Genomic DNA, 14,049 nt, shown 5'->3' with positions numbered 1-14,049 from the left:
GGTTTTACTGGCAATGGCATCAGCATGGGTCCCTTTTAAATCCCCCCATCGCTAAGCGATGTACATAATAAAACAAGCATAATAAATAACATAAAACCAGAACAACAGAAATACTGAAACGCATGGATACATAACACTTATGCAATAGAAGTGGGATTTGCGCGCGGGCAGGCTGTTTTATAACATGCGCGCGTATAGGTGCACCGTGTTATAAAATGGCCCCGTCCCTGGGCGCGGGCAGCCAAATGCGCGTGCCGGTGCGACAGCTGCCGTCCCTAAGCACTGTGTAAAATTCTGGAACCTGCATCCTTGAAAAGGATAAAAAGTTAGTCCAGCTACTAAAATGGTCAATGATGGCCATCATAAAGCTTATGGGCACAGACACAGATCTAAACGGGTGTGCCCTGGAGGAAAGGGGAGAGAAGATAGAGATATTTAAATGCACAGGGGACAGGCCTCATTCAGCTGAAAGGAGGCTCTGCAACGCGGGGTTCATGGGATGAGGGTGAAAGGGAGTATTCTTAGGAAACGTTTCTTCACAGAAAGGGCGCTAGATGTACGGAAGAGCCTCCTTGTGGAGCTGGTGGAGACCAGGACAGTATCAGAATTCACGAAAACATGGGACAAGCTCAGAGGATCTCTGCAGGTCAGGGACGGGATGATAAAGCTGAGCAGAAGACGTGCATGAGTAAGATTGCATGGTCTTATCTGCCATCACATTTTATGTTTCTATGAACGAGTTATATGAAAGATCAACAGTCAGGCGTGATGTTTAAAGGTTTTTTTCCATGTTTCATGTTGGATATCATGTTTAGATGAGGGAAAGGAGAAAAGATTGACATTTTTTCCAAAAAAGAAGTTCACAAAGCAACTTGATGGCAATACCTCTTAATAGCACTATGCCTATACCAACTATGGACATAACTCCCCTTTGTGCACCCCTTCGTGCAACCCTTAGTGTTAACCATTCCCTTGTTTTTATCACCCTTGTTAACAATTTCCATGTTTATTATTGTTTAATGTAATGACAAAGGAAAAGCTTGATTTCCTGCATTTTTTGTTGGAATGTAAACCGATGTGATATGTAAAATCGAACACCGGTATATAAAAATAAACAAATAAATAAATAAATAGCTGGATCTTGTTTAACATATTTATCTATTTAGTTACAAATGTTTATATTCCACTACGTCCAACGTTGCTTACAGAGTGGATTACATATTACACATCCATACAATATTAACAACTTACATAAACAGAAACAAATATTTAAAACACAAACATTAACCCATTATGGCCCAGTGACCGATTTAGAGCACAGCTTCTTAAAAAATGTGGGCCATAATGGACTAAAACACAACTGGAATAAGACAAGATCAATAATTACAATTAGAAAACGTTAACAGAATTCCTCATTAAAACATACAGCCTTCACCTTCTTCCTGAAAGTTTGAAGATCTCTCTCTCTCTCTGCTCGTGTCTATTCTGGAAGGGCTTTCCACAAGCTAGGACCCGGAAAAGAAAAAGGTCCCAAGGCCACGTTGTCTGGAGCCTGCCCGCACACGTACAGGAGGTAACGATAACCAACGTGACCCGACAGATCGGAATGCTCGGCCCGGTACACAGGAGGCTATTCCGGTCTCCATTCAAAAGCTTGTGAATGGCGACTAAAATCTGAAATTGTGTTCTCCATTTCACTGGGAAACCAGTGAGGCTCACGTAGCACAGGTGTAATATGTTCGAGTGTTTCTGAGACCCATTAATAATTCTGCGGCCAAATTCTGAATTTGATTTTTTGGCAAACCAATGTAAAGGCTTTTCCAGCAGTCCAACTGACCAAACAGGTAAGCATTGCTGCTTGAAATTTTCAGTAAGTGTGTTTGTTTGAATGCAGTTTTGTTTTGTTTTTTTTTAGATGCACAGGCTGTGCAGGTAAGTTACCTGGATAAACTTATTGGGTGACTTACACTGCATATTCAGTAGCATAGCCGGAGAAACCCAAAGTTAAGAGACACAAGATTACCCAAGATAACTACTCATGCTGAGAGGCCATCCTAACGTTATCTGAATAACTTACCCGGATACTCTGAATATCGGACCCACCCAGAAATACCCCCAAAACAACTCCCCGGTCTTTATCCAGTTAGGGAGTGGGAATTTAAAACCTTGGGGGTTTATCCAGGTACTTGAAATATGGATCTCCGGATACCCAAGCCCTTGAAGGGTTAGGCTGCAGACTTTCAGGAACACCAGGAGGACCCACTAGGGACAGGCGCTATAAATGCAAGAGAGCGGGCATCTTCCAGCAACACAGAACTCGCGGGAAAGATGTTAAACTGTTCTTTTTGTTTCACCGGATAACCAGTCACTGCGTCCTTCGACATACTGTTTCCCAAAACAACAATCTACTCCGCTCAAATCCCCATTTTATTAAGCAATATCTGTTTCATCATGTGGAGCCTCGTTCACGTTGGGCACAATCCATCACTCTAGATTAAAGAAGTCACTTCATGTTTATAGATAATATTTTGCAATTTTTCTCCCCGGGACAAGGATAAATTATTCATCTGCACCAAGGTTGCGAAGATCAAAAAGGAAGGACTGTCAAGCTTCCTTAGAGAGAGAAAAAAATTATCTTTACTTCTGTCTGAGCTGGCTTTAAGGGCCTTCTATTAAAGCTCTGTAGACAGTGCACCTCCACCTTGTCATCTCATTCTACAGAAATCTAATTTCTAAAGAGAGAGGAAACTTTGATTTATGCCCTGCATAAGACCAACATTTGCATAGTTTATACGAAAAATCAAAGAGCAGAACGCTCGTTTCATAGCTGTGATAGGGATGTGCTTGAGCTGAGAACTACACAGGATATTTCCCCAGGTTCGGCTTGCCAGCGCCATTTTGTAAAATAGCAGCAGTGGGGCAGGAGCGAGCCCCGTTTGGAGCCAAGAGATGGGGTAAGATACTGGGGCCGGGGGCAGGAGGGGGCCAGATGGGTGGGAGAGAGGCGGCCAGGAGTTTGGAATTTAAAAAAAATAATAATTTTGTTGGCGGGGAAGGGGGCAAAACCACCCCGGACCAACACTATTTTTTGTTTTTTTTCATTTTCTTTTGTTTTAAAGAAATGTAAAAATGTGTAGTGCACCCCACGATACAAGACCAAGCAGACTGCTCGGACTATTTGGCTTTATTCCTAGATCACCTTTTCTTTTTTGCTCTGATATATATTATATTATATTATATTATATTCTTTCTCTTTGCGGGCGGGAAAGGCTTTTGGTTTTTTTATATTATGGCCACACCCCATTTTTTAAAAAGTCACCCTTCGGATCCCTCCTCCAGCTGCCCGAGCTGTCCTCATGCTTTCTGCAAGTGGTTCTGACACAGGTCCAGCAAGGCCTCACCCGACCGATAAGAACGACTTCCCAGGAAGATGGGGAAGCTCTCGAAAAACTTTAAAAAGAAGCATCGTCCTTTTGACGTATCCGTCTGCCTTGCAGGAGACCTGGACGGACCCCTTTCCTTTACAGTGGGCGGGGGATCACATTAGATATTTGGGGGTCTACCTTCCCGGGGACCCGGAGAGAGTCTACCAGGCCAATATACCTCGGTTGCTCCGACAGACCCAAGACTCTTTGGCCACGTGGGGATCTCTGCCATTATCGATCACGGGGCGGGTGGCTCTTTTTAAGATGACCTTGCTACCGAAATGGTTATATCTTTTCCAGAATTTGCCCTTGCTCCTGCGGAAAAGGGACCTAGTGGTCCTGGAAAGCGCCCTGCGTAAGTTTCTGTGGAGAGGTGGGAAGTCTAGACTTCCCTTAAAATGGCTGCAGAACGCCTGGGGAATGGGTGGGCTGGGCGTACCGGACCTCGCGCGCTATAATATGGCCTGTAACATGCGGCTATTGCGCAATTGGCTAATGGGGACCTCTCACTACACCCCAGGGTCCACGGACCGGGCCCTTTTACATCCCCTGGCCCCGTCCTATGTGTTGCAAGCCGGATCTAGTCATCTTCCGGTATTTTTGTCCCAGACAGCTCTTACTCGGCCCCTTCGTTTGACTTGGAAGCGTCTCACAGGGCTCCTGTTGATACCTCCGATGTGTGCTTATTTCTTACCACTTAAGGGGAACGCTGAGTTTCCTTCGGGATCTCAGTCGGCTATGTTTCGGATATGGGAGTCCAGGGGAATAACCTATTTGAGACACTTGTGGACTCGGGAGGGGGTCTTTATGCAGTTCTCGGACTTTCGGGAGATGTACAACCTGGGGGCTTCCCATACTTTCCCATATTTACAAGCCCGCCACTATGTAAATGCTTTGCCGGCGACAACTAAGGACCTTAAGCAGTTTACTACTCTAGACAGTATATTTCACTTTGACAGACCTACAGTCCCATCTCTCTCTGGTTATTATAAGTCTCTGCAGCGGCGGACCATGGTGGACGTCTGTTCTTCCCTGGTGGCGCGTTGGAACAGAGACGGAGACTTTTGTGTTACGCGTTTTATTTTGCGTATCTGTTTTCGCCGCATCTCCAGGATCTCTACTCATATGTATTTCAGGGAAATGCAATTTAAATTTTTAAGCAGGGCATACGTCTCCCCTCAGGTGGCGTACAATTTGAAAATTGCCACATCGCCGTCGTGCTCACGCTGTCCAGGGACAGCGGGCACTCTGCCCCACGTTTTTTGGACGTGCCCAGTGGTTCGTCGTTTTTGGCACAAGATAGCGGACTTCTTGGCCGACCTGCTGGCTATTGTGTTGCCGGTTTCACCTATGTGGTTTTTATTTGGTTGCATCTCCCCTATTAGAGTTCGGGATCCTGGAGCGCGACTGTTGTTACAAAAAGCCAGCCTGGTGGGGGAAAAAAAACTATCTTGCAGGTCTGGCGTTCCACGGACCCCCCCATCCTTCTGGGCCTGGAGGAATCAACTGCACGCGATGCTGACTATGGAGGGTATGGCGGCTCGAGGTTCTCCGCGACGACGACAGCGGTTTTTCAATGTCTGGAATCCATATCTTCAACAGCTGTCCCCCCGGGCGCGTAGCCTCGTGCTCAATGAGTGAGTGAGACCGCCGGTGTTCTGATGACCTCGCCCGGCGCCCGGATCTCCCAGGCCTGCCACCATTCGTCTGTTCCACCAGTATTGGACTATGAGGGCAGGGGGGAGGGGAGGGATATGGGGGGGAGGGGCTCTTGGGACTGGGGGTAATGTTGTTATTGTGTTTGGTTCCTCTTTTGTGGGGGAGGGATCAGACCTCACCCTCCCCTTTGTTAATGTATTTGTTAATGTATCTGTTGAAAATCCAATAAAAATTGTTTAAACATAAAAAGAAGCATCGTCCTCTCAGGATGGAGAAGAAGAAAGAAAGGCTGCCCTGAGGTTGTTTCAATGGCCAAGGTCAATACAGACAGGATAGTTCCGCAAAGCAGGGGCCTGCGTTCATTTGAAATGAAAAAGTAAAATGGGACAAATGAGCCCTTTTCGTTTCATTTTAAACAAACCAAACAATTCTGTTAAAAATTGTATATTTTCATTTTCAGTAAAGTGCACATTATTAGCAAACAGTGTACACTAGTTCATGAAAACAAAAACAAACAAAAAAAAGAAAAAATATAAATCTCCAAAAACATAAAATGAAAAAAAAAAAAATCAGAAAAACAAATTGAAAACAAATCCCTACTTCAGAGTATTTCCCTGCCGAGATGTGAGGTAGAATCCTGCAGTACTCACAATGAAGCTTGGAGGGTGAGGAATTATAAAATAACAAAAGTAAGGATGAATAACAAGACACGTCAAATCCTGAGGGAAAGAGTTTGGAACCATTTTTAGGAAAGGGTCTTAGGCCACACTCAGCAAAGCAGACACACTTGTAGTTTAGCATACACAGATTTCAGCCGGCACGCACTAAAAAGATTGGCAGAGTTACTTTGGACCTGCTCTGTAGCACACCCTCAAAGCCTCGCCGGACACGATTTGTCACTCGGGTTCTTTGGTGCTTTCTTCGACATGAATCCAAAATCGGAGAAGCAATTCAAGGTATTAAAAACACTTTATCAATGCTATAGAAGCCGCACTGCAAAATATCATGCATATGGGTTACATCTGAGTGAGGCAAAACCAGGAATTCCCTGACTAATCTGCATATCTTCCTCGAAGAAAACATGGCTCAGCCCTCAAGATACTGGACTGTACCTGCTGCTCGGAAATTTAGCAGAATACCGTCCGACCTGCTATTCTCTCGGGGTGGTAATAATCAGCCACGGGCTGGCTTGCAAAGCTAGCCCGATAAACTTGTCCAGCTAACTTTGGAGAGATATTTAGTGGCATAGCCACATTATCGAATACATTCAGCTATCTTAAAGATAGCCAGATAAGGACTACTCTACAGCATGACCAGAGTTAGCTGGAGAAGTTATCTGGCTAACTCTGAACATTGGAGCTAGCTGGATAATTTAGACGGCTAACTTAACGCTGTTCAGAAATGCCCCTGGAACAGTCCTGCATTATCCAGTTAATGAGTTATCCAGCTAAACTTCATCCAGATAAATGCCCAAAATATTCAAACGTCAGCATTTAGCCAGGTAACTGATAAGTTATGGACCCCACAGTATCCCAGGAAATTGAGAGGACATATGATTGGGTGATTTGCTCTCCTTCGTGACTCTGGTGCCTGAAGGCTTTAGTAATCCTCTGCACCAACAGATTCACCTTTGAGAGACTGACACAAATCTTCCTCACCTTATCACGTAAACATCCCAGTTCTGTCCAGCAGTGGCCATCACAGAGACCACGGAGCCACAGAATTATCCACTTGAGTTGTCCATGGACAAGCAGTTCTCCCAGCACAGAGCAGACCGTCGAAGCAATTCCTACGTTACAATGTGTGCGTCTTCCTTTAAAGTGAAAATGGGATGGAAACCCCTGCAGGCTTGACCCTTATAGTTGACATCCAGAGTTAGAGTGACCCCCATATAACTCCAGGTCCAGGCAGACAAGCTGTGCCAGTCCTGGTTTTACCCCACTGCATGCAGGGAGATGTAGTTTGGATTTGCCTATTGTGTTCCGTAAGAAAGGCAGGACTGTACCTCTAGGAATTAAATCTGGACTGGCTCAGCTGGTCTCCCCTCCCCTGGACAATGGACTTGGACCTCTGTGTTCGGCTAGATTGGTGCAGGAGCAGTCCTATCATGTGCTCCAGGGACAACTTCTGTGCACTTGAATCTGGCACACAAACCACCACCACCCCCCCCCCCCCCCACACACACACACACACAGGGGCAAAGGATGCACCTCAGCAGCGGGTACATGCGAACACTGAAATTTACAAATCAGGAGTAAATTTTAAATTTGCACTGTCAGTGCCATCTATCACTTTGAGATATATACCATATTAGCAAAAAGAACTGAATTATATTGCATTCATGATGCAATTAAACACTTCACTAGGAATCAATGTAAAACTGATGAGGCCTGAAAGTAGTGCATATGGCTTAGGACATTATAAAACATTACCTTCACTCAAATCCTTTTCAGTAGCAATTTAAATCTTCTTACACTTACCGCTGCCAATGGTAAACCATCTACTGATTCATAACAGCGCATGGTAACGAATGAATTTTTTTTTTAATTTATTCATCTACTAAATTACCCATGAAACCGGAATAGCTGACAAGAGTAATCTGAGTTATTATTAGCTCTGCAAGTATATTCTGCATTAGCCAATTTAAGACCAGGGCTCACAGGCAGAAACGAGTTACTACAGGCAGGGGTGTTAAATGACTCCAATAGTTCTTCATTTTACTGCTGCTCCGGTTTAAAGGTCAAAGAATAAAAATTACATATGGCTGCAAAACAAAGGAAAAGACAAAAGAAAGATGGTCTGTCTGATTCGGGGAAACCTGGTCACCCAGCTAGCCGGAAACAGTGTAGAACGGGGGTTTCTCTTTTAAACTTTAGAACAAGGGTGGCCAACTCCGGTCCTCGAGAGCCACAAGCAGGCCAGGATTTTCAGGAGCTCCACAATGAATATGCATGAGATGAATCTGCATACAATGGAGGCAGTGCATGCAAATTTATCTCATGCATATTCATTGTGGAGCTCCTGAAAGCCCTGGCCTGCTTTGTGGCTCTCGAGGACCGGAGTTGGCCACCCCCTGTTTGATGCAGGAGGCAAGCCCAGCAGCTGCGCCACACAGTCCCTCCGATCAGGAAAACTAAGGCCCTTTTAAATATTATAACTCTAAAAATGACCCAGCAACTACTCTTTCGATATGCATGTTTCTCAGTAGGGATGTAAAACATTAAACCAGGGGTACCCAACTCTAGTCCTCAAGAGCCAAAAACAGGTCTGGTTTTCAGGATATCCACCATGAATATGCATGGGATAGATCTGCCTACCAATGGCGGCAGATCATGCAAATCTTCCTCATGCATATTTATAGACACACAGAAACATGACGGCAGAAAAAGAGCAGTCAATTAATTTCGCTTTATCATTCTCACCACTTCTTTAGAGATCCCCTGTACTTATCCCAGGCTTTCCTGAATGCATGATATTCACTGTGGCTTTCCTGAAAACCAGACACGGCTGTTCTCGAGGACTGGAGTTGCCCGCCCCTGCAATAATCGGCAAGCCGAGTCTTACGGGCTAATCCATGATGAAGCGCTGAATATTAGCTGTTGTGCCGCAGCTGAGGTAGTGAGACCCGCCACGGCTCACTCCAGGGCCGCCCCCTGGCTGCCTGCGCAGCTCCTGTGCCCGCCCCCATGCTGGGGCAAGCTGGGTTGTCTACTGGCCAGGTTAGGGAGCGCGCGTGCATGCATGTGTAGAGAGGGACGGGGGAAGGGCGCAGACACGGCTGCCTTCAGCCTGATCATTGTGTGTGTGTGGGGGGGGGGGGGGGGTTTAATTGTGCAACAGCACCACATTTCAAAGTGAAGTTATTGGTACGTTTGCTTTGAAAATTATCCCCATCAGAACTACCTGCACACAATCACAGCTGCTAATCTTAGCAGAGGAAACAACAGGCAATGTATACGCATACTTCTGAAAATCCGAAAGCATTGCATGTAAGTGCACATCCTTCCCTCACTTTGCCCCCCAGTAAGGCCTCTGCAATAGTTTGGGTAAACTTAACTGCACATAACACATACGCAAGTAGGTTTACCTGCTTATCGCATGGGCGGTTTTGCATCGAGCCATATCCGTGGGCAACGCACCACTTTACACGTGGAAATGCCTTTGAAACTTGCCCTCACAGTAGTTTTTCTCAATTTCAGCGGTGTAAATAGGTTCATGTAGGTACACGATATTTGCACCCTCGTCTCCTACTGCTCCTTATTCTGCTGGGTGGCAGTCTAGGCAATGCTTTTCTAGGACCGCAGAGGAAATCAGCCAAACCAGACAACCAGCACCGCAGGGAGCACTGGGGAGCAGAGCCCGGGAGAAAGCGAGGAGCCCGGAGCGTAAAAGACTGGTGGGGAGAGGGGAGGCCTGCGGTGTGGGCAGACTAGAGCCCCAAACCTGCCCTGTCCTCCTGCTGCCCCATAATAGGGTGGGCTGGCAGACCATCAGGCAGGGGATCCAGACGTAAGCTGATCTGGACCAGACGCCTACAAGCTCACAGAGACTCTGCAGCCAAAGCATAAACACCTACAAATAACCTGGAGGACCCTCGACGGAAAAGACAGAGGCCACCTCCTTAACTGGGGAATAAAGATTACTTATGGCCTGGAGTGGCAGCGGCAACAAACGTCTGAGCCTATCAGCAAGCGTGAGAGGACAGGAGAGCAGAATGGCCACGCCCAGAGTGCATTGAAGGCCCGAGCACCCAGAGGATACTGGTGGCAACAGGACACGCCTTCGCCGGCCGAGATAAAGATACAGAAGGGCTGTAAGGAGACCTGCCACACACTAATTCTGCATAATGAAGGAGAAGCAAGATATCAATATGCAATCAGGGCAGCGGTAATGACGAAGAGAGCCCTAAGGTTACACAAATATGCTTCCTGGCAGCAGAAAATCATACACAGCTATTAAAGTGATTGTGAATTCCCCGTGAGAATTGCGAGCTTCACAGCCAGAATATTGTGGGGCCCGGCTGGCTCGAGGGACTTGTCACAGCGTTACAGAACCTTCCCCCCTCCAGGCCACTGGTTCTGACTCAGCTTAAGTCGGTGGGGACAGTAAAGGTGGTCTTGTGTGTGTGTTGGTGGGTCTCAACCCAGGGCCAGGGGCCACAGCAGAAGGATTTCCCGCTGCGTCTGAGAATTCTTCCGGCTCAGCTTCTCGCCAATTTGTGACCAGGACGTCAGGAGTTGCTGAAATGCTAACCCGGCTCCAGAGATTAAAAAATAAGAGGGACAGGTATGATGTCAGGTTTCACAAATGCTCTGTTTTCAAAAGGCTTCTCACTGCTCATGCCAAAAAAATAAAAATAGTGCCCAAAGATCCCATAAATAGTCATCTTGAACCGTAAACTAGCCCTGGAATACACAAACCCATGTGGTTTTAGACAAGGATGCGGTGATAAAAGAATGAGCATTGTCCAATAGTTGTTCTATCATGGAATAAATGACCCCCCCCCCCAAAAAAAAGTCATAACCATGTGTAATGTTAATTAAAAAGCCAAGTTAGCTGACTGAAATACCTGTTCTTAGGATCTACGTGTGACGCAATGCATATGGTTTATGGTTATAGGTTTAGCAGCGACGATCAATCCTCCCATCCAAAATATCTAAGTTGGCTAAACTCTTTGGATACCTAACTTTGACTTCTACCATGCCAACATGAATCGATTTTTTTAAATGTCTTTATTAGGACACTCATCCTTGGCATGCACAGTGAAAGCTAAAGGGGTTGTACTTTGCAATCCAACAAATACAGGACTGGTGGGAACAAAACTTGCCAGGGTCAGTGCTAGGGAGATGATGCAGGACAAATAAAACAGAACCAACCACACAGGGTCATTTTCAAAGGCATTTTGGCCGGGGCTAGGGAGGGGGGGGGGGGGGGGGGTCGGCGTGCATGGAATTGCTTCTGGAAATCTTCCCTGCGCGCATTCGTAGGCAGGTGGTCTCGAGGGGAGAACTTTCATATCTTCCCTTCAAAAGCCAGGGTAAAGTAGGTGTGCGATTAGATTTCTGCAGGCTGTAACCAAATAACCCCCATAATGGTTTTCACCTTGGAAGAAAAGGTTCCCTCACATTAACCCCAGAGTTTCCTCCCGCCCCTACGGCATTTCCAGCTCAGTGGGAGCCATGGCCTGGGATCTGCTGCCACCAAGCCTTCACTGGCAACCAACTGGGGGAAGTTTACTTTATCCTGGGCATTTCGGTGACAGGCTTCGGCAGGGGCCCGCACGCCAGGCTCCTTCCGGAGCCCCTTAATCCTCAATCTGGCCCAGTAGAGGTGTTGCTATCGCAGCCCCCGGGGGCTGCAAACGCTGCCTCTGCAGCATCCCCAGGCTGGGCCGACACAGGGAACAAAAAAAAATGAGCCACGAATGAAACCCAGGTCCCTGAGACAAAGGGCCAAGCTGATGCTTTTCCTATCAGTAGCATTCAGTAGATGGTAAGAAAGCCAATCCGAACAGATACCGTGATGTCCTCCCAAACCTTACAAACGCCAAGCTTTTCAGCAAGAATAGCAAGTGCAGATTTTAAACTCTGCACGGCTTGTCTGCTCTCTCAGACTCTCCCTGCAGCTCGACACGGGCTCTCGGGATGGGCTTGGCTTTCGAGGAGCACCAAGCATGAGCACAAGGTGGGAAGACGTTGTCTCTTTAACTGCACACAGCACTGAATCATCTTTCTTTTACTATTTTCAGTTTTATTAGCAAAGCAACACAATGTTTATACGAGTGGGTATTACGTTTGCCAGAACAATTACAGTATGACAAATGGCACATCAATGTAATCCATCAACTCAGCCAAGACAGGAATCCTTTACTGAGGACTGCCATTAATTCCCAGTCCTGATCTCTGGGGTCCCATGCTTTAGTATCCAAGACAACATGCAAGACTGCCACGTCTCCGTGAGAGATGGGCACCTTATTGGCGCGCTGGAATTTAACCTTTGACATGTGCATATTACTCTACCTGCAGCAAGAAATTACAGGCTTTTGTGTTGTAAATATGCAAGGGGTGACACGACAGGCTGCCTCGTCAGTGAGGTGCAAACTCCTTTGAAAATGCAGGAGATCATTTTCAAATAGCTCCGGCAGTTGCCACGTATTTTGCTGCAGGAGCTCTTGCAGGGCAGTTTCTCTTTGAAAACGAGTTAAAGCAAGCGCTCTAAAAGCGCCCACATACTTTGTGTGTGTGTGTGGGTGCACGCACGCGTGGGGGTGCTTACACGAGAGGGCTGCGGGTAAAACAGCGCTTGCGCCTTCTGAAAACGCAATGCGTGCGCACCGGTTTTAAACTCCTCCCACCTCCCCACCCTTAAGCACCCCCAATGCCAGCAGCACCACTTTTTAACCCAGCTAAAAGTCGTCACGCTACAGAAACCTTCACATCGCAGGGCGGTTCTCACTCAGACCAATTTTACCCAAGTGAAAATCACTATTTACTTAGGGATTTGGTTTTTAAAATTGCCCTCACAGTCAACGATTCCTTATGTTCCTTGCCAGAAACAATCTTGAACCCAAGAAGTAGTAAAAATAAAATAGTAAGGTTTACATAACAAATTCAGACGAAGAAATAAATATATTTTACTGGGATTCTGAAGGTTTTCTGTATTAGTTTATATAGATATATATAATACCTCCTACATATCTGAATGTAAGAGCTTTTTAAAGATGCCAGTAAGGAATAAGGATATCGTGGAACAACCTATTACCTATCGGGCCGGATTGACACGCGCTGGGGGGGGGGGTGTTACGCGTGCCGGGACTATTTTAAAAAGGCCCGGCGACGCGTTTAAGTCCCGGGGCTTGCAAAAATGGGTGGTCCGGGGGCGGGGCGGGGCCAGAGGCCTCCGACACAGCCTGCGCGCAGGTTATAAAATCGCCTGTCCATGTGTGCGTACCAGGTAGCACGCGCACATGGACGCGCTCGCGCAGCTTTTAAACTCTACCCCATTATTGTGATGCTAAACCTGCACTGACTAGTAATTATCTTAGTTCCACTGGCTTTGCGCATCAGTGCCACATACATGTGTAACCTAGCCCGGCGGGGGTGGGGCAGGAACCCTGGCTAGTTCTTCCGCGCCGCCCTTTCCCCGAGGCGTTTTACTTTCAGGGCCCCGGTGCCGGGGTGACTGACCTCCTTTCAGGGGTCCCTTTGAGAGGGGCCTATCCTAATAACTGCCCTGGACCTACCGGGTTAGCGTCCAAAATAAAACCTTTGCTGCCAAACGCTGATGAAGCACACGGCACAACAAGTTTGCCTCCAGCATCGCAGACGGGCCTGCTCTCGTTTCTCTATCTGTGCAGGAATAACCTATACCCGGGGCCCAGGACCCTCCAGCCTCCAGGCTTGGGAGAAGCAGAGTTCCCACGTGGGCAGGGTATCCCTAGGATGGGCAGCAGGCCCTTTCCGAACTGGGCAAAAATGTAAAAAAGTCCCCGTCTCGGAACAGAGAATCTCTCTCCCCAGGGGTGAAGACTCGGGATGGGTGTCCTCGCTGAATTCTTTCACTCCCGGAGAGCAGATTGCTTAGATTTCTCGCAGACGCAGCCTCTCCTCTGGATCCCTGGATGCAGGCGACTTACCCTGCGCGCTCCAGTGCGGGAAGGAAGGGGCAGCCAAAAACCATCTTCCTCCTGAATCCTTTTCCCTGCCAAGTAAGATGCTTGTTGAGAGTTTGGAGGGCCAGGGTCTTCCCTAAGCCCCTGAAACAGGGTTCCCCATTCCCTAGGTCCAGGTGGAGTACAGGATTTTACAAAACCCCCAAAGCAACCCAGAGGGATGGTCCCAACCAGCTGGTGAGCAGAAGGAAAACCCTCCCGGACCCTGGTCAGGCTCCCCAGGCTGGGTTAAGCCTGCGTCCTCTGACTGGGCCTGAAAAATTAGAAACCAAGTGAAACTCCTGCTCTCCAAAA

The 14,049-nt window shown here is 47.2% G+C and overlaps 1 protein-coding gene across 2 annotated transcripts in view; it reads right to left on the bottom strand.

Annotated features, from left to right (window-relative positions):
• CUX2 (cut like homeobox 2) overlaps nucleotides 1-14,049 on the bottom strand; it is a 382,795-nt gene that overhangs the window by 251,749 nt on the left and 116,997 nt on the right. The gene's annotated exons all lie outside the window — the stretch shown is intronic.

Source organism: Rhinatrema bivittatum, chromosome 11, assembly GCF_901001135.1.
Source record: "Rhinatrema bivittatum chromosome 11, aRhiBiv1.1, whole genome shotgun sequence".
Taxonomy (NCBI): Eukaryota; Metazoa; Chordata; class Amphibia; order Gymnophiona; family Rhinatrematidae; genus Rhinatrema; species Rhinatrema bivittatum.
The sequence above is the reverse complement of the archived record's forward strand: the minus strand, read 5'-3'. Positions and strand labels throughout refer to the sequence as shown.